Source organism: Rousettus aegyptiacus, unplaced genomic scaffold, assembly GCF_014176215.1.
Source record: "Rousettus aegyptiacus isolate mRouAeg1 unplaced genomic scaffold, mRouAeg1.p scaffold_m13_p_10, whole genome shotgun sequence".
In the NCBI taxonomy this organism is placed as follows: Eukaryota; Metazoa; Chordata; class Mammalia; order Chiroptera; family Pteropodidae; genus Rousettus; species Rousettus aegyptiacus.
In genome coordinates, this window is record NW_023416285.1 from 73,360,009 (window position 1) to 73,382,015 (window position 22,007).

General features: G+C 35.4%; 1 pseudogene; it reads left to right on the forward strand.

Annotated features, from left to right (window-relative positions):
- Nucleotides 1-553: 553 nt before the first annotated feature.
- Nucleotides 554-670, forward strand: LOC118609256 (annotated as a pseudogene).
- The last annotated feature ends 21,337 nt before the right edge of the window (nucleotides 671-22,007 follow it).

Sequence of the window (22,007 nt, forward strand, 5' to 3'; positions counted from 1 at the left end):
TTCTTCCTCTATGCCCACAGCAATTTTGTATATACACACCTCCCTTCCTCACTCACAGTGAGGACTATTATGTTTGTCTGTATCTTCACTAAAACTGTAAGCTCTTTCTCCTATTCAAGGAGATACATCCCCAATGACTAGAAAGTGTTCTCTATACATTGAAATGTTTTAAACTGCTTTTAGCTCATAATTTCCCCTGTAGTTTTACCGGCCCCCATTCCTTTGGACTCTAGGGTATAAAAAAGTGACTCTGCTTTCCTGGCTGCAGTTAATTAACCAAGGGTGGGAGTCGTTACCCAATTAGCCCCTTACTGGGAATTTAGAATGGGAACAAAAACAAAAAGCACCATGGTAAAATCATAAGACAATATATAAATATACAACAAAAAGTGCAATTCATATCAGAGACAAAGAACTCATTTCTTTAATACACAAACACCTAGAAATCAATAAGAAAAAGACCAACAACCCAATAGATTAAAAAAAAAAAAAAGATCAAAGCATAAAAAAAGACAGCTCACAGAAAAAAAATTACTCTAAAAATGTATATATAGTCTATGGCCATGCCACTGTGAACAAGCCCAATCCTGTCTGATCTTGGACTAAGCAGGGTTGGGCCTGGTTAGAACTTGGATGGGAGACCACCTAGGAAGACCAGGTGTTGTAGTCATATAAAATTTAAAAAAATAAATAAGTGATTGTAAGCTGACAAGGTCCTTGCAATCTGTGAGGTCAACCAAGGGTTGCCTGGCCTAAAAAAAAAAAAAAAAAGTATATATTTTTCCTATTTTTTTATTGCAAAATTATTTGTAATAGCAAAAAAAAAAAATGGAAAAGCCTAAATTTTTATCAGTAGGGAACTGGTTAAATGCAGTCTGTTGCATCAAAATGTGAAATCCTATAATAAAAAAAAATAATGGCACTCTGCTGATACTGTGTAATCTTCAAGATAAACTGCTCAGTGAAAAATGTATGTATGGAATACTGCCTTTAGTGTACAAAAATGAGGAGAATAGGTAGATAGACGTATTTTATTACATATATATACAAAGTATCTCTGGAAGGAGATGAAACAAACTGGTACCATTGGTTACCTTTGAGAAAGGAAACTAGGCAGCTAGAGGAAAGCTAGAAAGACTTTTCACTGTACCTCTTTTGAACCAAAGGAATCCGTTTGCTATTTTTTTAAAAATACCATTTAAGTAAGCATAAAATATTTGGGATTCTGGAGAGATTCAGTCTCTTTGTGCAACAAAGCCTGTTTGCCTGGTTGAGGTTAATTCAGGAGCTGGGGGAATTTTATTTTGCATAGGCCTGGGGAGCAAGGGAAGTTATCGTAGAGAAAAGAATGAAGCTGAGCAGCAGAGAGATTGGAGGGATGGAGAGAAAGCAGTGTCTGGGTTCTCACTGGTTTAGTTCTAGTCTTTCCTGGGGCCAGCTAGCTGCATCCCTCTCCTTGGTTTCTTTAAGACATTTCTATATTCATAAAATAAATTTCTCCTTTTTTTGGCCTAAGCTAACCTGAGTGGTTTTCTCATTGTGGCATCTAAAAAGGTTTAACTATTATAGTAAGTTTTCTGTAAATGCTTGTTAAAGTAAAATGTGAAGTTCTTTATAATGAAATTCATTTGGGTTCTTAAATTTCATGATATATTTTTTTAACTCCTCAAGTTGTGAGAGGGTAAGTGGGCAAGTTCAAGGGCATTCTGAAAGATGATTACCCTAAGGTAAGGTGTTATTTGCTGATGAAAAATATAAACTGGGCCTCGAGCCAAGTAGCATATTCCACCTACTAGACTTTCCTCTCAGTCCCTACCTAAGAACTGAAACTTCTCAATTAATGTTTGGTAATGGCCTGCCAGAAAGGCAAATTCTTGAATTTTGCTAATTAGGATAGAATTTGAGGATCATGATTAGTTTGATTTAGGCTGGTATGTATTATGATAGGAAAGGCGTGAGGGAACAGGGCAAGAGCACCAATCCTAAGGTGAAGAGAACATGGATGATAACTGAGTGCAGCCAAATATGAGTTTCCAAGACCGAGGGCTAGTTAACACTTTCGGGCTAACCTTTTCAGAAAGCAGTGTCCATTTCTTTGTCTATGTTTTCAAAACAATAACTAGAAATATCATTTTACAATCAATTTTATACCATTCTTCCCAGTAGTAAAAAGATAAAAGTACCTAGAAAAATTCATAGAAGGTTCAGAATGGTATTGGTAAATTAAATACCTTAAACAATCTGCGAGTCCAATATAGTTTGTATGAGCATGATATCATAATGCACATTCCAAGAATTACAGCATAGAAGCTTCATATACATTTATACACTTTTTATATAAGGTAAATTTAAATAGGATGATGAAAGATCTCTGATGCGAAGTAAATCGGAATAATTGCATGTAAATACTAAGGTGTCAAAGAACACAATTTATTTCTATCATTGAAATCTCACTGAAAAATTAAATACCGTTATATAAATACCAGGAGTTATTCCTCTTCACTCAGCCAGAATTCCTTAAGAATTTATTAGGAATACTGTAAAAGTATAAGACATGGTCCTAGTCTTAAGAAGCTTTGTTGTAATTTTTCTGCGATAAGACATACAGATCCAAATAATTATCATTGTTATTTTTACTAAGAGGAATAAGATCCTAAAGTGGAAAATAATATTGGTTTTTAAACTTGATTCGCATTTTCAATTTTTCCATGTCATTAATATATGGACTCTATAAAGGTAATTAATTGTTCCTAGCCTCAATTTCTTCAATTGGAAAGTAGGAGTGAGGCTAATCTTAGAAGACCATTTTAAGGATTACACGGGATAGTATGGATGAAAAGTTCCTGTTAATCTTAGCCACAAAGTCAAAGAGCGCAGGCAGGGAGTATGTGCCGATGCCAGTGTGGGGCCTCCGGAATGGAGCATAGCCTGGCTGGTGCCAGCACAGGTAAACTCACAAGTGGAGCACTAATTCACATGTGAGTGGGATCACACAGTGTGCGGGCCTTTCCAGACTGTCTCCTTTGCTCACCAGCAGTACGTATTTTCATTTCCTCTATGTATTCTCATGGCTTGATGGTTCATTTCTTTTTATCGCTGAATAATACTCCATTGCATGGTGTACCACTATTCATCCATCACCCACTGAAGGACATCTTGGTTGCACCAAGTTCTGACAATTCTGAATAAAGCTGCTATAAACATTAAAAAAAAATTAAAGTAAGTAAATGCTTGATACATATCAGGTGCTTGATAAATATTAATTTATTCTCTAACTGAATTGAAAGGATTAAATATGTTTTCTAACTTGTTTTTATTCATTCATAAATAATAATGCTTTAGTTTTATTATCAGGAAATTCTTTAATTAAAATTAGCTAAAAACGTCAATCAAGAACCAAAACTTTCACAGCTTTAAAACTAAAACTCAAAGAAATATCCGGGGTTTAAATCAAATTAACTAGGTTAGGGAAAAAAAATAGAGTATAATTATTTTCCTAGCAAAATGTCATTTGTCATTCCAACTTGCTATCTGAATGTAATAATATCACCTAACATAAGTGACTTTTTAATATATGGAACAGTGCCAGATTTTGCTTTGGATCCCATACAGATGTATGTGAGTGTTTTGAAACATGCCCTGCATTGGACATTTGTTCATGGTAGGAAATAGGAATTTCTCATTGTTTGCTTGGATAGATTCCTGCAAAAAATGTATTCCAAATAGAAATTAATCATGATTTGTAGGATGACGTCAATGAGTTTCATCATTCTTCTTTTGGCTAATTCTAAAACATAGAAAGATTTGATCCACATGGAGCACGGAAAATGAAAGTTAAATAACAATATTTTGATAGAGATTGACCAGTATTGATCAAGTTAGCTCTGCTCAGTACACAAATTCTCCAGTCTTTTTCTGTTTGATTCAGTAAATATATATTCCTGTGATTCTTCACGGAGCCAGTAAACCGCATATTCCTGTGATTCTTCACGGAGCCAGTAAACCGCATAGTTCTTCTCTGTCCAAATTGAGAAAAAGTACAAGTGTAAGGTAAATAATAGTTCAAATATAACCTTGAACTGATAAGAGCTAACTGGAGAATGTAGTTTATCAGTACCAAACTGACCTGTCTCCTGAACCCCTGAATTGGATAGACTTCCCCACCCTGTTTAGAATAGAGCCACATTTTGTCTTGTGTGGGGTCACAGACACTTCCTCCATTTAAAAAAAAAAAGTTTTTAAATTATATTTTATTACTGCATTGATATAAATAAAAATATATTAATATATTTTAGAACATTTTCTTTGACTTACAAATTCATTTTTTTTCTTTTGAATTTAAATTAAAACAAAACATCTTAAGAGCCCCTGAAAGTATTCTGGACCCTAGACTATGTCCACTGTGACTAATGAAGAAGTTGGCCCTGAACAACGTACTGCACTAAGTAAATCTTAAATCCTGGAAGAAGTATATACTCTCTGAAAGCAGCTTTACTCAAGAAAAAGGGAGGAAACGAGGCAAGATGTTGAGGTCATTCTTCCTGAATTTACCAATCAGATGTCACCCTGCCCTGGGATAGGTAATGGGATAGTGAGAAGCTAGGAGTTAGACCATTCTAGCTCAATTCATGTTAAAGAAATATCAGTGGAGAAAAAGAAATCCTCTCTTAAGAAATTTGTCCTTACTACTAAAATAGTTGCACTCAGTTATCATAATTTGATAACCTTGGTCTTTAAGATTTCCCATCTAACTCTTCTTCCTCCAGATTCCTATTTACCAGAAAACTTTTCTGATAAGTATATGTCTTCCCAGACAGATTTTCCTACCAAGACAGAATGTATCAAGCAGCCAATAAGAATATATGCTCTCTGGTTACATTTATCACTGTAAACTAATAAATCAGTATTCTGGTTTATATATTATTCTCACGAGAAATTGATTGGCATACTATTCCATGAATTCATGTAACTCATTCATTTAATGGACTTGACCATATTACTGAACTAGAAAAATTGAGATTCAAAATCTTAATAATTGATGAGTTAACCTAAGGTACTACAACCTAAGAGAACCCGACCTCAGTGGTCAGCAAGTTTTTGTTACCTGTGGTTCGATCTTCCTATTCTCTAGCCATAACACACCCATCTGCCCTCACACAGCTTCTAATAATAGTGTGTTCTTAAATTAGATGAGTGGGGCTGGGGGTGGGGAGGGGCACTCTGGCAAAATTTTTCACGATTATTATTTTCTTCCAGTTCTATCCAGTATCAAGGAATTAAAAATACATTACTTTTCCATGACTCATAATTAGGGAAGTATTAATCATTGTCAGTTACTTCTGTATAAAACAAATCATATCCATTACAACAAATTATCCAGTGGAAATTTTCATTTGGTCTTAACCATCTCCTGTACCAGCAAAATGTCATCATGGATCAAGATCAAAAAGAGCTGGTGACAATGAAGTTTATAATGGACCATGTTAATGTTACATTCTTTCATTAAACATATATGATGTGCCGGTCAGTATGTGCCTAACATAATTGGAGGCTGGGAAGCATTATCTAGATGTGTGCCCAGGAAAAAAAAAGAAACAGATTTTGGTGAATATATATTAATTTCTTACTCAACAACTGGATTTATTATCCCCAGTTGCAGAGGAAACAGAGGCACAAATTGAGTAAGTAACTTGCCTAAGGTCATATCTAGAAATAATGATATAATCATATTGTAGGCATGACTTGAACCCAAGCCTGTTCGATTCAATAAGCATTTATTGAGTCTCTACTCTATGGCAGATCCCGTGATGGGCATTAGGGGTGCAGCCATGGTCTTCTCTGCCAACAAGCCAGTAAACCTACCTGCATGATCACTCATGCTTTCTGCCAGTCCTCTTGGTTCCATGAGAAAGGCATAGCTCCTAAACTATGCTACTAAGACTAAACTAAGGCTAAGGCTACTTTTCCCCTTGTACTCCAGAGCTCACCCTTCACCTTTATTCTTTTTTTTAAAACTTTTTATTTTGAAATAGTTTGACTTTAGAAGTTACAAAAATAGTACAGAGCTCATGTATACCCTTCACTCAAGCTTCCTCTAATTTTAACGATTTGCATAACCATAATGACCAAAACCAGGAAGTTAAAATTGTTACAATACTATTAACAAAACTATAGCCTTATTCAGATTTTACCATTATTCCCCTAATGTCCCTTTTCTGTCCCAGGATACAATCCAGGATCCCATAATGCTTTTAGTTGTGTTTCTGTAGTCATCTCCAAACTATGACAGTTCATCAGTCTTTCTTTGTCTTTCATGACCTTGACACTTTTGATGAGTATTGATTAGTAGTCATTTGGTAGAATGTCTCTCAGTTTGGTTTCTCTGATATTTTCTAATAATTAGATTGAAATTATGCATTTGGGGCAAAAATGCCACAGAAACGATACTATGTTCTCAATGCATCTTATCAGAGGGTACATTATATCAATACATCTTATTACTGATGGTATTAAAGTGACTACTTACTTAGTTAAGTTGATATCTGCCAATAATGTTACAATTTTTTTTCTTTTGCATCAATACCTTGAGAGAGTTACTTTGAGACTTTGCAAAAATCCTGTTTCTCCTCAAACTTTCACCCATTATTTCTACCATCCATCAGTGGATCTTGCCTGCAACAATTATTACTGTTGTATTTGCCTAAGAGAGATTCTGTATATCTCTCATTTATTCTATTGGAATTTTTCTATAAAGAATAGTTGTTCCTTCTCTCTAATTTATTTGTTTAATTATATTTATAATATGGACTCATGGGTATTTTATTCTATGGGCTATAATTCAATATTATCGTTACTGATTTTGTTTCTCAAATTGCTCAACTTTAGCCATTTGGAGCTCTTCGGGCTAGTCTATGTGGCCTTTTGACATGTCCACTTCCCTTTTTGAGCATGACCTTGTTTTCTGGTACCACAAGATGGTCCAGGTTCATATTGCCCCAGCCCCTGGTTGCTTTTATTAAAGAATGTCATTTAGGAACCAATCTGAGTGCTAGATGTGCTCATTGCTACTGGGATATCATTGTTCCTAGGCCCTCTTAGTAAACAGAGCTAAGGAATTGTATGTATGTATGTATGTATGTATGTATGTATGTATGTATGTATGTATGAATGTATGTATGTGTGTATGTATGTATGTGCTTATGTATGTATGCATGTATATTAATGCACATATGCATACAATTTATATTTATTTTCATCAATATACATGATATATGATAGATAAATATGTGGACAAAAAAGGGATTCTACAGAAAGTAACCTCATAGGGTGATCTGATCATAAATTCCTAAGTGGGTAGTCACGGTTCATAGTCATGCTTCTGGCATATAATTTTTTTGTAAAAGGTTTATCTTTGCTTTAGGCAAGACCTGTCCATCATTTCTGTGCATCTATGTTAACACACCTTCAAAATAAATGTAGCCACCCTAAAGAGAGCACATAATCTTATTAACTATCCTGTAATTCAATCCCCTCCTTGCTTTCTCTCACCTTTGTGTAATCTCTCTTATGTTCCCTTCTTAATTTCAAATGCATAAAAGAAGCTGCAAAACTGTAATTGCTCCAGAGATTTTGAGATCTTGCTTCCTGGCAATTATTGTCAGTTTAGGGTCAAGTAAACTCTTATAAAAATTCTTTATAGGTCTGGACATTCTTACATGGACATATATAAAAACCATGAGTTTTTTTTTTTTTTTTTGAACACCATAGATTCTAATCCAACACCATAGGTTTATTCTAGCATTTTCCCTTCCCTTATTTATAACTTCTTTCTCCATCAGTGAGAAACCTGGCTCTCATTATCTACGATATATTCACTCATTCATTCAATCCCAGCTTACACATAAAATAATTAGATACTAACTTATACCAATGTGAGAAACAGATTTACTAAGTAAAGTATAGCATTGGTGTAGTTTTTTGTCTTTAGTCTTACAGAATCTAGTCCATAAGTTGTTCACTTGTATTTTTAATATCTTTTTATTGCCTTCTTTTCAGCCCTCTCCCAAATCACAAACACTGTTCCCTCATTCCATATTCTCCTTCCATTAAAGTACATAACTATTTCTATACTCACTATCTCTATTTCTTCCTCTTGTATTGACTCTTTAACTCATTGCACCCTGACTTCCACCTTGACTACTCTGCCTCTTACTAAGATCATTTCTAATCTCTGTGTTCCTATAATCAATAGACAATTTTTTGCTTGACTTCTCAAAAAAATATTTCACATTGTTGAGCTTTCTTCCCTTGACATCTGTCATACAGACTCTACCAGTTTTCCTGCTACCTCTCTGGCTGATCTTTTTGGCACCCTCTTCTATTTATACTGTCTAACTCTCTGAATACATCTCAATACCTCTAATGATTTTTAATTTCTGTTCATATGAAAATGAAACCAAAAATCTAGATTTACAATTTAGATGTTTCTGGTGGGCATCAGATTCATATACCCAAATGCCTTTTAGGCAACCTTCTCTTGAATATCTCAGATAAACTTTGTATTCAACATACTCAATTATCAATGTGTAATCAGACCCAGTTCTCCTCAATAAGCACTTTTTTCAAACACTTTTTAAAACTTTCTTTCCCTTCATCTAGTCTAAGTCTTAAGGTATTAATGAATTAATCCTTTTTTTATATTTTTTTAAGTAATAATTCTGAAATGTGACATATAATTGCTAAAAACAATACAACTTATATTCAAATCATGTTTGTCTAAAATCAAAAGGAAATTTGCATTATAACACTTTCAGAGGGAGAAAAAACTTTTTGTGGTAATGAATTTTTTGCATCCAAACATCATCTCCTGGTTTCCCTCAATAAAAAACAATTAAATATATTTATGTTCCATTTAGTTTATATGCCTTTCAGTTGCAGAAGTTAGACATTTATATATTTAAATTTTATTTGAATACCAACTATATGAGAAAAATCCATCTCTAGTGTTCCTTTAATTATGCTTGCAATGTGTCCTGAAGTTGCCCAACCCAAAGATACCTAGGCTTCATTTGATTTTTCTCTCTTGATTACACTCTTGTACTCCTCATCAATAGACAATCAATTTCCAAGTCCCAGACATTTTAGTTCCTATTAAACCCCATTTCTCTTTGTTCTTTCACTATAGCTCTATTCCAGGCCACTGCTATCCCTTTCTTGTATCAATGCAACTGACCCCCTAACTGGGTTTTCTTCTCTGGGCTTGCTCACCAACATGCAATTAGCTATACTACAAACAGTATTCTTTCTAAAATGTAAATTTGGTTTGGGCAATTCCTATTAAAAACTCTCCCTTTTGTGCTTCAAAAGACAACATCAAGAAAGTGAAAAACAATCCACAGAATAGGAGAAATTTTTTGCAAATCATGTATCTGATGAGAAACTTGTGATAGAATGTATAAAGAACTATTGCAATTCAATAATAAAAAATAATAATCCAACTTTTAAAATGGGCAAAGGATCTGAGCAGATGCTTCTCCAAAAAATACATACAAATGGCCAATAAGCACATGAACGGATGTTCCACATCATTAACAATCAGATGCTTTGACATTTTGGAGCCTTGCTGACCCTAAAGTACCTGCCCCTCCCAGGGCTAGCCAATTCTTAGAAATAGTAAAGGACTTGCCTACAAGCACATCTTTCATATGCAAATTTATCAGTCCAGAACCCATACTCCTAACCACCTCCTTTATCAGATTCTTACATCCCAGGCTTGGTTTGTCCTTTCCTCTTGGGATCTTTGAGTGTAACAGCTATCTTTTCAATGGCAATCTGATCTGTTGACTTTGCCATACCTGAATGATAACAAAACCTACATTTTAAAACAGAAATGTAAATTAAAAACACAATGAGATACCACATAACACTCACTAGGAAGGCTGCTATCAAAAAGATAATGACAAGTGTTGACAAGATGTGAAGAAATTGGAACTCTCATACATTGTTAACAGAAATATTAATTGGTGCAGCCACTTTGGAAAGCAGTCTGTCAGTTCCTCAAAAAGTTAAATATATGGTTATCATATGACCAAATAATTCCACTCCTAAGTATATACCCAAGAGAATGAAAATATATCCATATAAAAATTTGTACATGTATGTTTATAGCAACATTATTCATAATAGCCAAAAAGCGAAAACTACCTAAATGTCTATCAACTGATAGATAAAATGTAGTATATCCATGCAATGAAGTATCATTCAGCCATAAGAAGAATAAAGTATTGATATATGAGCAACATGGATAAAACTTGAAAACAATGTAAGTGAAAGAACCCAGTCACATAAGACCACATATTATATGATTCCATTAATACGAAAGGGCCAAAATAGGCAAATCTATAGATACAAAAACAAAACAAAACAAAAAAAACATCAGTGGTTGCCTCGGACAGGGTAAATGAGAGGTAATAACTAAATGGTATAGAGTTTCTTCTGGGAGTAATAAAAATGCTCTAAAATCGATTGTGGCACTGGATACACAATTCTGAGAAAATATTAAAGGCCATTGAATTGAACACTTTAAATGCATACACAGTATGATTTATGAATTATATCTCAATAAAGCTGTTAAAAAAAATTTTTCAATGCCTTCCACAGCCCTTAAAGTAAAAACCAAATCACTAAGATTAATAAGGCAATAAGGAATCTGGCTCCAGCTAACATTCCAACGTCATCACTCACCAGTCTTCTCTTCATCAGTCATCACTCTCCTCCTTTCACTCTATGCTGAACTTTTTTGGTAATTTTTCTAAATGCGTGTGGTGCTTTCAAAATATGTTTACAAACTCTTTGATACCTCTTCTTTCAAAAAATTGAAGCCTAATTCTCCTCTTCTTATGTAAGGTGTAGACATAATGACTGACTTCTCATGAATAGAATGTGGTAGAAGTGGCGATGCATGACTTCTAAGAGTAAGTCATAAAAGACATTGTGGCCTCCTTGCTCACTCTTGGATCACATGCTCTTGGAGAAGTGGCCACATTTCAAAGATACTCAAGCAGCCCACTGGAGAAACTCACATAATGAGGCCTCCTGCTCACAGCTATGTGAGTGAACCATCATGGAAGCAGATCCTCCAATCAAACTTTGTCAAGCTTCTAGATGCCTGCAGCCCCAGCCAATATTTTGAGGGCAACCTTGTGAAAGACCCTGAGCCACAACCACCCAATTAAGTCACTTCCAAATTCTTGACCACAAAAACGGTGAAATAATAAAAGTTTCTTTCTCAAGCCACCAAATTTTAGGGTTTAAAAATTGAGAACTAATACACTACAACATGCTACTCATAATGTCCAAGCTCAACATCATAAGATATTTAATCTACCTCACTAACTTCTCATTATCTTTATCCTTAACAGTTTCAAAATTATTTCTCCAGACTTTCTTAACTATTTATTATGTTCCCCTGTTATTGGCTACTATAGCACATATTTCTTTAATTGAATTGTTTGTACACTCCACTAATTTCAGTAGATACCATATGAGACCTGTCTATCTTGTTGATACTGTGTCCCTATCACCTGCCACAGTGCCTAATATATGGTAAACTATAAATAAATATTTGTGGAATGAATAATTAAATGAATGAATGAATGATTAAATTAGGGAAGTTTAAGGAGATCATATAAATGAATGAAATAAAGAACCTATGTATGCAGAGGCTGCACAATGAGTTAGGTCACTCTTGAGGTAGGTCAATATTGCCCCAGTCATCCATCTCTTTCCAGGGTGCTTTGAGATTATTGTATTACTGACCCTGGTGTTTTTCCTTCCAAAGCCATCCAGACACAAGTTTACCAAAACATTTACCTTCTGTTTCCCAATCCATACTGACAATGCTAAATACAAAGCTCCAAGGCTGCCTATTTTGGATTGCTATTTCTGCAAGGCAGTTTTAGTTCCCCACGACGGTAGCACACAAGCAACTTTCATTCTCTTCTCAATTCCTCCTTTCAATTTAACAAACTGCTCTCAAAGCATGTTCTGTCATTAGTCCTTGATGTGCAGAAACTACTGTAATGTTATTAATTTAAATTTCATTAAGTGACATTTATTTAACTATTCCCCTCTTGTTGGACATTCAGATTCTTTTCAATATTTGATTTTATAATTAATTACTATAAAGGATATATTTATATAAAAAAGTTTTACTTATTTAGGAAAATATGGTATCCCTCCTTATTCAATACCACTAGCATATAAATATTGTTTACTGCTGAGCCTAAAAGTATAAAACAATGATATGAACCCCCCACTCCCCCTTTTGCCTCCTGCTTAGTTTTCTTTGAACCTTCTACCAAGTTCAAAGAACCTCCTCCCACCCCCTCCCTCTGTAAAATGCCTGTGAATTTTATTTTCCACACTACCATTGTCATTTCCTCTCCATGTAGATCTTCCTGAAGATGTCTTTCTACTTGTACCCATATGATTTCTTTCTAAAATTACTGCACAGCAGTCGTTCTAGCTCTGGTTACTTACTCTTTCTTAATTTACTCTCATATGTTACTGGAGTGCATCCTCCAACAGCATGCTAATAAAGGGTGAAAAGAAGATAAACATTTTGACACTATGCATGTCTAAATATATCTAAGTTAAAAGTTGTTTTTTGATTTTAATTTTGAGAACAATGATTCATTATCTTCTAACCACCAATGTTGGTGAGAAATTCAATACTATTTTAACTCCCCATCTTCTGTATGTGGTCTTTTTTTTTCCCCTTTGAAAACTTCTAGAATCATTTCTTTTTAATATTTGATTTTATAATTAATTTCTATAAAGGTTATCTTTATGTATAAAAGTTTTTTTATTTAGGAAACTGTGGGATTCCTCTTAATTTTCCAGAGTTTTCAATACCACTAGCATTTTGAAATTTTAAATTGATATATCTTGGTGTTGCTATTTTTAAAATTTGTTATATTGGACATTCAATATACTCTTCTTTTTTGAGATGCAGTTGACATAAAATATTATATTAGTTTTAGGTGTAAAACATAATAATTCCCTATTTGCATACTCAATCTGCTCTTTTAAACTCTACACTTGGCCTTTATTTCTGGGAAATATTCTTGCACTATTTACTTGATAATTTTTTTCTCGTTGTTTTCTTTTTGGAAACTCTTTTAGTTAGATATTAAGCCTCCTGAATTAATCTTTTAAATTTCTTATTTTAATTTTACCCTTATTTTTAATTTCCCAAAGCACCTTTTGTTTTCTAATTTTTCTCACTCTTTCCTTTCATTTCTCTCCCTTTCTTTCATTCCTTCCTCCTTTTCTGATAGAATTTTAGTCTTATTTCATGGGTATAAAATCTTACCTCACTGAGAATACTAACTTTTTGAAATTTTCTTCTATAGTCTGCATTATCTGTTTCCTCTGAGTTCTTTTTTTCCCCTTCTGGTTTATTTATTTTAGCCTCGGTCTTTACTGTTGGAATCTTTCCTCAAAGATCTGGTGATACTTGGATATTTGTTCAGATTTTAAAATGAATCACTGCAAAGTTGATTGGAAGCTCTGTGTGAGTGGGCAGATCTTGTCAGTTTGTGGGTTTATTTTTAGATTGAGCCGGCAGTTAGCCAGCTTGTGGGTGTGGAAGTGGGTGTGCTCCCCCATATGTTCGTATGTGTTGGTATTTTCTCTAGAAATTGTGTGTATCTAGAAAAAGAGGCTCTAATCTGCTGTCTGGGAAGAATAAGCCTGGTTGTTGACACTGTAGCATACGGCGAGGTAAGGAACTGAAGAACTCTAAGTTCAGTATGCAGACTTACATGAAATCCTCACCCCTGTGCTTTTCCTGCCTGGTGCTCTTCAGAAGCCTCTCAGGTTGTTTTTCCCCAGATAAAGTACTCGTGGGAATGAGGGAGGGATGTTTGCCTGACTGATGGGAGTAGGGGAGGGGCTTGTAGGGCTACATGCTTCTTTTTAAGTCTTTTCAGACACCCCTCATTGCCATACACCCATTCCTACCCTTTCCTTCCAGTGTACAGGCTTCAATTCCTAAGCCCTTCTGAGATAAGTTGTCTTGCTTCTTGAGGGTGTTCTCCAACAAAGCTTGTCCTTCTTCTGTTCTGCTAATTTAGTTACCTGCTTTTTGTCTTCATATGTCATGGATTTTGGGGTATAGATAATTCCAGGTTTGTTGAAGTTGGGGTTTGTGTTATTGTTTTTCGTTCTGATTGTGTTTGAAGGAGATTTTCAAAAGACGAAGTTAGAAAGTTCAGTGCTCACCCATCATAATCCTGAAAATCGTGGAGGTGACATCCTAGCATTTGCTGTGATCATCACTATCCAAACATTTGGGGAAAAAATACAGTATTCTGAAAGTAGTTCTATTTGCACCTTCTCTTTGCTCAGCAGTAGTGCCAAGCAGTGCTGTACTTAGCTATATCGGAGCCTGTGACAAAAAAGAATATTAATAACACTAATTCTATTTTTATTTAAAAATTTGATATTTTGTTCATTATGGGGAGTTTGTATCAATTTTAATTTTTAAAAATATTGCATTAAAATAATATTTATCTTGATTACTTGGGGTTTTTTACATTTTAATTGACTTACTTGCTTCACCCTGATTCTGGCCCAGGGGGTATTACATTCTTCATCAGCCACTGCTTTCCCCCACCCCACCCACCAAACCACTACGAATAAACATGATAGCACATTCTCTTTTTCCTAGGACAAGATCCTCAGCCAATCAAAGGAGCTACCCTTCTACACCAACAGCTCCAGGCATAAAGTCCTGGCAGCTCATGATCAGGGTCAGTGAAGCAAGGAGCCAGGGATCTTTGGAAAACCTGCTGATGACTCTAAGCCCAGAGGCCCCAAAGTCATCTGCCAGAACTCTGAGCCTTATGCAATAGGACTAATAGATGGTTTTAACAGAAATGCCCTAAATCCTTGAAAATCTGATCAGCTTTGAGTCTATATTACCCCTAAATCCCCAACACAAGACAAAAACAAAAACATGCTATAAGAAGTATGAGTCTATATTACATTTCCTTATCTTAATTAAGATTATTTTAAAATAGAAACTGCTCCAACTCCCTTCAGCCAAAAAAGAAAATTCACTATAAAGATACAGGGGACTTTCTTGAACCCACGTGTTGGAAATGCAGCCAGGCGACCCGGAACAGAAAGCTGTCACAAACCAGACTAAATGCTCTTTTCATGTCTCTCTCATTCGTATTCCTTTGTCTCTCTGTCTCTCTGTCTCTGTCTCTGTCTCTCTCTCTTTCTCCCTCCTTCCCTCTCTTTTTTCTCTCTCTTTGGACTCTCACTTTGCTCTTTCCTTGGATCCACCTCATTCTTTTCCCTCTCCCACCCATTAGCAAACCCTGAGAGGTTGTTTATCTCCTGCTCAGACTGCTTTTATGTAAGAGATTGTATCCGTTCCACACTCCCTCCCCAATTCTGCCGAATAAATTCTCCACGGGTTATCATATAACCACTTTTGGCCAATATTTTGAACTCATTGGCTCAATTGAACTTCTCTAGCACCAGTCTGGCAAAAACTCCAGCCTTGGATCAATCCAATGGTTTGTATTATCTATATGTGTGACAGTGCTGCTGTGGACATCGGAGGAAACCACACTGTGCAGATTGGTGTGCTGAAGACCACTACGAATTCATAGTCTCCAATCTTCACTGGATCCTCAACCTTCCCCAGGAATTCTTTGGCTCCCGTATTTGGTTCACACACCCATTCTTCATAGATCATAGGTCATAGATCTTCTCCACTCTTCAGACATCTCCAATCCTCCTTCCTGTTCCTCACTAGTACCAAATTCCCTCATGTTTAACTTTAGAGGGAAAAGAAAAATAGTAACAATAGAAGATTGGAAATAATAAAAGACAAGAGTAATAGGTAATGGCAATAGAACAGATACACTTCAAACTAATATAATATTGACGGTCAATTGTAATTAAAAAAATGTTTTAAATAGAAGAGAATTCTATTAATTCTCACCTACTAACCATTCTTTGATCTTTCTCCTGTTAAATAGACAAGGCATTCCTGTCCTTATCAGAGACTAATTCCTTTACAATGCTCCTTCAACCTCCTCAGGGATCTCACTCCATGGATTATCCCTCTTACACATTAATTGCTAAACACTCACACCCTCAGCCTTTCAACCCTCAACTTTTCAACTCTTACTAGCTAACATATCTCTTAATTTTTTATTTAAATAAAAAAAAATTTGTGTCTTAAACACAAACTGTTTTAGACTATGTGCTAGAGAATATTGTGCTGAACCAAACAGACATGGTTCTTGTGAATTTTCCAGCCCAGAAGACAGCCTTGAGTAAAGAATTACAAGTCTAATCTGTGTTACTTAGAGGGGAGTACAGGATGCTGTGGTAATATATAGCAAGAAAATTTAACCTTATCTGGGAAGTCAGGTAAGGCTTTCTTGAGGAAGATAAAATTTAAAGGTCCTATTTAAGTCACGTATAAGAAGAATTTAATAAGAAAAAAGGTATGAATTCTATGCAGTCTCAACCAAAATCCTATCACAGATTTTCATAAAATACAACAAACCGATTCTAAAATTGATATGGAAAAGTATAAGGTTAAGAAGAGCCAAAATAATTTGAAGAGGAATAAAATGGAGGAATTTGTCTTATGAAATCTGTTATAAAACTATAAATCTGTTATAAAACTATAATAATTAAGTCTTAGTACAGAAATAAAATCAAAGCAATGAAACTTTCTCTATGCTTGTGTTTTCATACTCATCCCTCTGGACACAAAATGAATATCCCTGCCTCCAAGAAATCTCTGACTGCCCCCTTCCTCAAAATCTTGACTAGATTTCACCTTGCGGTGGCTCCATAGCTCTCTTACTTCCCCAATACAGAACTTAACACATCTACTCTAATACCAGCCTCCCCTACTATTAGGACAGAGTCAATTACTCTTTTTCACTGTTGATCCTCAGCCTACTAGCATTTACGGGAAGTACTACCTCGTAGGTAGTATGAAGACAGCATAATCCTTATTCAACTCCCACCCATTTCTTGCTACTGTGACTTCCCTCATTTGTTGAAGTCTTTAGCACTTTTGACCATAGTTATATTCTCCTAAATCCAGCCAACTTTCTGAGTTTAAACATTTACAAAGATAATCCACCCCAAATTTGTTTTTGTAGTTTCTTAACAGCCTCATCTTTCAACAGACTTCCTCACTCCACGTCAATCTCTCACTCAGATCATAAGTCGACCTTCAAAATCATGAATTTAACCTTTCTACTGTGGAAATGAATAAAGATCACCCCGAAGAGAAAAAAGAAAGGCAAAAAAAAGGGTGGAGGAGGGAGAGAGAGAAAGAGAGAGAGAAGTCTTCAGGTGTGCTTTGGTGGTTGTTGGAACAGGGAAGCTAGAGGCAGGCAAACTAGAAATGAGGTATCTTATATGATTAGTTTAGGGAGCACATTTGGCTTTCTCTTGCTCTGAGTTGGAAAGGAGGACCAAAACATGAATGAATGAATGAATGAGTGAATGAATGAATACGTGAATGAATGAATGAATGAATACAGAAAGGGTCAGTCATTGACCAAATCCTGATCATTCCATCCCCGTTGCTACACATGTTGTGGTTAGAGTTTTATTGTTATGTGTGATTTGACCATTGTCCATTTGTATATTCGGTCTTTCACTACTCATTAATCATAACCTTCCATCTCTCCAGCCTACGTGCTCAATTATTCCCACTTGATTCTTCACCTTACATTTGGACTATTTAACCATCTGTCTTACTGAATTTTCAACTTTTGTCTACTGAATAGTTTCTTCAACCTATTCAAATACATTGTAGTCTCTCTCAACATAAAATAAAATGAAAATCAAACAAACAACAAAAACCTCATCTGAATTTTATCTCTCCATCTCTCAACTCGGATCCCATCTCTCTGCAACCCTTTGAAAGCAAACTTCTCAATTTTTCAATACATGCTTTCTGTTATAGAGTAATTAAAAAGCCTCTTTCCCATCTCTTCTCTGTCCCTACCCTGAGGCGGTTATTATTCTAAAATTGGTGTGTATCATTACCTTCCTTGCGTGTATTTGAATTTTACCATTAGGTTTACTTTGTGAAGTTTTGATATTTGATCATTTTGAATATAAAATAAACCATTTATTTTGTTTGAGCTGATATAAATATATAGCCCTAAACTATGTATATACTATTATTTTGTGTTAGAATTTTACATAAATATGTTCAAATAAATATATATATATGCATACATATTTTTAATAGCAAGTAAGCTATGGAGCCACAATTTAAAGATAGGCATTCTGCTCTAGAGTCTATGATTTAAAAAACTCTACTGTGTTATATTAACAGTAGGTAACAACAAACTATTACAAAGAAAATCAATAAATAAGCTTTAACTTGTTTTTCCATCTTTATTGAATATAATAGACAATCAGTTGCTCATATTTACATTATACAATTCAATGAGTTTTTTTAAATTATAGTTGGCATACAATAATATTAGTTTCATTTGTACAGCATAGTGATTAGAGATTATATAACTCACCAAGTAATCAGCCCACTAAATCTAGTACCTCTCCCCCCCTTACATATTTATTATCACATTAACTATTTTCCATATACTACACTTTGTATCTCCATTTCTATTTTATAACTATCCATTTATACTTCTCAACCCCTTTGCCCTTTTTATCATCCCCCCAACCCTCTTCCATCTAGTAGCTCTCAAAATATTCTCTGTATGTATGAGTTTGTTTTCATTTTTGTTGTTTTATTTATTTTGTTCTTTAGATTCCACAGATAAGTGAAATCATGTGGTATTTGTCTTTCTCTATCTGGCCTACTTCATTCAGCGCAATACACTCTATGTCCATGAAGGCAATATCTTTTTACATCCTCTTCCTTTTAGTCTGTGTGTGTCTTTTAATTCCAAGTGAGTCTCTTGTAGGCAGCATGCATAGGGGTCTTGTTTTCTTATCCATTCAGCCACTCTCTCTTTTAGTTGGAGCACTTAATTCTTTTCCATTTGAGGTACTTGTTGATAGAAACATAGTTATTAGCATTCTTTATTTCTGTTTTTGATACATGTTTTTTCTTCTTAAAATCCCTCCAACATTTCCTGTAATACTGGCTTGGTGGCGATGAATTTCTTCAGCTTGTTTTTGTCTGGGAAGCTCTTTATCTGTCTTTTGACTCTAAATGATAGCTTTGCTGGATAAAGTATTCTTAGTTGTAGATTCTCGGTTTTCGTCAAGTTGAATATTTTGTGCCAAGCCATCTGTCCTGCATAGTTTCTTTTGAGAAATCAGCTGCCAAGCTTATGGGTGCTCCCTTGTAGGTAACTAACTTCTTTTCTCTTGCTGCTTTTAAGATTCTCTCTTTGTAGTTAAACTTTGACATTTTAATTATGATGTGTCTTGGTGTGGGTCTCTTTGGGTTCATCTTTTTTGGGACTCTCTGAGTTTCCTTGGGTTGTATGTTATTTCCTTCACCAGGTTAGGGAAGTTTTATATTAAAACTTCTTCAAATTATTATCTCTCCAAATAGTTTTTCAATGTCTTGTTTCCTTCAGGTACCCCTATGACATGGATATTTTTACATTTAATAGTGTCCCATAAGCTCCTTAAATTATTATTATAATCTTGACTTCTTTTTACTTGCTGGTCTGATTGAGTGTCCTTGGCTTTCCCACCCTCTATGTAGGTCATTTGATCCTTTTTTTTTAATTCATTCTATTTGTTCCATTTAATATGCTTTTCATCTCAGATTATCATTTCTAACTGGTTCCCTTTTATAATTTCCATTTCAATTTTTATGTTTTTTTTATCTCTTTGTTAAAGTTCTCACTGAATTCATCTACACTTCCTCTAAGCTCATTGAGCATTTTTTAACCAGTGTTTTGAACTCTGCATTTGTTAGATTTCTTGACTCCATTATTCCTGGGTCTCTGTTCTGTTCTCTCATTTGGTTTTCTGCTTCTTTGTCTTCTCATTTGGAAGACTTTCTGTGTTTTTTTTTTTTCCTATGTACTAAGCAAAGCTCCTCTGTCTCCTAGTATTATTAGAGTGGCTTTATGTAGTAGGTGTCCAGTTGCACAGTCCTGAGAGGGGTTCGGCTAAAGGCCAAGTTTAACCCCAGCCTATACCCCTTTGGGGCCACCTGTTAAGATTCAGCCAGCAATCCACAGATGCTGTGTTTACAGTTGCCTCAAGAGGCCATACCAGAAACCAAGGCCAGCTGCCATCAATGTGGGTCTTGGAGTTGGCTCAGCAAGGAGCACCAGACTCACCCAGGATACAACTGGATGTGGCAGAGTTTCAAAGAATCCTGTGGGTGGAGCCACCTCCATTGTCCAGTTTAATGACATCTCAGCTACTATGGTGCTGCGTCCCCACACTGGGAGCCAGGAGGGCTCAATGGAAAAACAATGAGTACCATTATCACTTCTGTCCCATAGAAAGTCTCACCTCTGGCCCTCGTTCTACCTCAGTGTCTCCCTGTAAGTCCCGGGTGTCCCCCAAGCAGCCAACCCAGCACTGGTGCTCAGAGCAAGCAAGTCCATCACCACGAAAGTCCACTCACAGACACAATCCTTTCAAGAGGTGTGTGGAGCTGCCAGCTACAGCTGCTGCAGCCTCTGTCTCAGTCAGTCATCTGGGACCCTGTGGCCTCACATCTTCGCCCCCTCGTACCTTCTACCATAGCAGGGTGATTTCTTATTTCTCTCCCTAGTTGTCATGCTTCTGTTCATCTAGATCCCAGGCAACTCTGCTTGCTGTTCGCTCCATTTTTCCATCAAAGTTTGATTGGGTTGCAAGAGGGATGAACAAAGACTCTATCATCTCTGCCATTTTTTCCTCCCTTCAGCTTTAATTTGTTTTAAAAAAATGTTTTCAAGTGCATTTTCCTGGTATTCAATTAATATATATACTAATATATATAATATACATAATATCATGTATTATAAACATAGTACCGTATAAAAATATTTACACCTTTGATTCACTAATCTCACTTCCTCTTCTTCCTTGGTAATAATGTCTTTGATTTCATCTGGGCATGAAGTCACCCAGAATAAAGACTGCATTTTGAAAATTCCCATGCAACTAGGTGTAGTTATGTCTAAACTCTGAATAGTGAGATGTAAGCAGAAGTCACGTGTACAATATTCAGAAAACATCTTTGAAGGGAAGGGGTAAGCACTTCTCCTCTTTGTCCTTTCTATTGGCCAGAATGAGGACATGGTAACAGGACATTAAGCAGCCATCTTGGATCATGAAGTGAAAACCACATCTTCCTAAGTCTGACTATGCAGCAAGATAAGAAGAATTTGTGAAGCCCTTACTAGCCCTAAAATACCTGCCTCCAGACTTTTTTAAGTGGAAAATGAACTTCTCTTTTCTATAAGACATTTTGGTTTTTGTCACAGCTGTATCTAATTATAATTAATACTTCTTGCCTTTTCTTACCTTCCTTTAATCTTCTTTCTGCATGTTTATTTCATTTATTTCCATTTTTTCCCTGAAATGTGCCAAGCAAATCCATTTTTCTCTTTCTCTCCATTACTTTCCTTGCTTTCTTGTCCTTATTCCAATAAATGTTTATTGACAATGCTATCTAAAGGCATACCTCAGAAATATTGTGGGTTTTGGTGGAGGGTATTGCTTTTAATTTGAGGGGAAAAAATGCAACATCTGTGCAGCACAATAAAGCAAAACACGATCAAACAAGGTGTGCCTATGCTAGATTCTGGAGAAACAAAAATGCAGAAGATTCTAATTCTCTGGTTTAGGCATTCGCAATTTAATTAGAGGACGACTTGTAAGCGGGTGCAATACAATGCAAAAATACTATAGAGAGGCATATACAAAAAAACTTAACTTAAGCTTCCCTGAAAGCTTTCCCTGACATGATTAAACTACCCTTTTCTGTGCCTCTTAGCAATCACCATAATGAA